Here is a 1849-nt window from a genome sequence, read left to right as displayed (position 1 = left end):
GAACAGCCTCCTTTGTTCTGTGCCCTTGGCCGTTCCCCTCGCCTCAGGATTCCAGCGTGTTCGGAGGCGGGTAACAGCATCACACGCCGCAGGGGCTGTCGGAGAAGACGAAGCAAATGATGCCGGTAACGTGCTTAGAGGGCGGGGAGGGTGGCTTCCACACGTCCAGTGCCCTGCGCTGGGCCTGGGGGACGCTTCATCGCTGGGACTAGTCGGCGACATGCTTGCTAGCGACCGTGGAGACAGTGAACAGCGGGCATTTGTTATAAAACAGCGGTTCTCAACCTTCCTAACGCCGCGACCCTTTAATACAGCTCATGTTGTGGTGACCCCCAATTTCTTTCATTGTTATTGAAGATAATTAAAGCATAGTGATTCATCACAAAAACAATATGTAATTATATATGTGTTTTCCGATGGTCTTAGGCGACCCCTGTGAAAGGGTCGTTTGACCCCCAAGGGGGTCGCGACCCACAGGTTGAGAACCGCTGCCCTAAAGCACCCCACTGCTTCCAGCAGCTCGTTGCCAACCAGCACAGTCGGTTTGAAACAGTTCTCAAGCCTGACTTACATGCCGACTCCCCCAAACCTGCCCGGGACCAAAGACAGATCCATGCCGGGTAAAGGGTCCGCTGTCACTGTGGTTTGGTTCTGACCAGAGTCTAAGACAGTTTTCCAGCCGGTCTGCATGCCCCTCGGGCACCTGCTGACCACACACACACACACACACACACACACACACACACACGGAACGTTTAGCATGTGCACTTACATACCACCTTCTATCCATGGATCCCAGTGGTCCGTCAGCAATCCTGTCGGAAGTCCCCAGTGAGATGTGCAAATATCACCTCCATCTTATACACAGTCCCACTTACACCCGGGGGCGGTCAGTGGCTCGTCAGCAGTTACAGCCCGAGACAAAACCCACGGCCGCCCTCCGCTTCCTGCCTCCCTTCTCCGCGGACCTGCCTCTGCGCCGCTGGCTGGCCCGGCTTTAAAGCCGGCACGCAGACCATTGTCTCCCTGGTGATAGAGGTGGCGCTCTATTTCCTGCCCTGCAGCTGGCCCGGGGCCTGGCCACACCGCATTTAGCCACAAGTGCATCAGCCCTGCGTGCGTGGGACAGCCTGGCTGCTTGGAAACCCTAAGTGGCATGTGGCAGCCAGGCCAGAGCCACCCCAGGCCGCGCAGCTAACGCCGCCATTACTAGCCCAGAGCAACCCACAGAGAAGCCATGATGTCTCTGGGAGCCGGGGGACAAATGCAAGTCAGGGGCCACCTCCTGGGTCCCCAGCTCAGCCGCGGGGAGAGCAGCCCTCAGACACCTGCTCTCCTCCTGAAACGATGCAGCTAGTATTGGGTGGACAGCCTGGACTCTGCTAATAGGTTTATACGTCTGTGCCCAAGCATCTTGCTTTTGGGCTGTCCACTTTGTTAACAGATAGGATCAACTATTTTTTCATATGTTTTTATTGATTTCAGAGAGGAAGGGAGAGGGAGTGAGAGAAACATCCATGATTAGAAAGAATCATGGACCGGCTGCCTCCTGCACACCCTACACTGGGGATTGAGCCCACAACCCGGGCCTGTGCCCTGACTGGGAATCAAAACGTGACCACCTGGTTCGTAGGTTGACACTCAACCACTGAGCCACACAAGCCGGGTGGATCAACCTTTTGACGTGCTGCTTTGTGGACTTTAACTTGGCCATACACCTTGGGTAACTTTCTATCCCCTCCTGGTTAACATTTTAGTTTGCAGTTCTTCTTTTTTTCTAAAAAGGCAAAATCTACTGCTTTTCTGTTTCACTGGCCCTTAGCCCACGTTCCACCCAAACGGAGAAACC

The 1849-nt window shown here is 54.8% G+C and overlaps 1 long non-coding RNA gene across 1 annotated transcript in view; it reads right to left on the bottom strand.

Moving 5' to 3' along the window:
- The window catches only part of LOC102769213, a 26537-nt gene extending 25469 nt beyond the window's left edge, over positions 1-1068 (bottom strand). The window contains exon 1 of the long non-coding RNA XR_435734.2: positions 773-1068. This is a non-coding gene — a long non-coding RNA (uncharacterized LOC102769213). The remainder of the gene's footprint in view (positions 1-772) is intronic.
- Positions 1069-1849: the final 781 nt, after the last annotated feature.

This window comes from Myotis davidii, unplaced genomic scaffold (genome assembly GCF_000327345.1).
Source record: "Myotis davidii unplaced genomic scaffold, ASM32734v1 scaffold181, whole genome shotgun sequence".
NCBI classification, from domain to species: Eukaryota; Metazoa; Chordata; class Mammalia; order Chiroptera; family Vespertilionidae; genus Myotis; species Myotis davidii.
The sequence above is the reverse complement of the archived record's forward strand: the minus strand, read 5'-3'. Positions and strand labels throughout refer to the sequence as shown.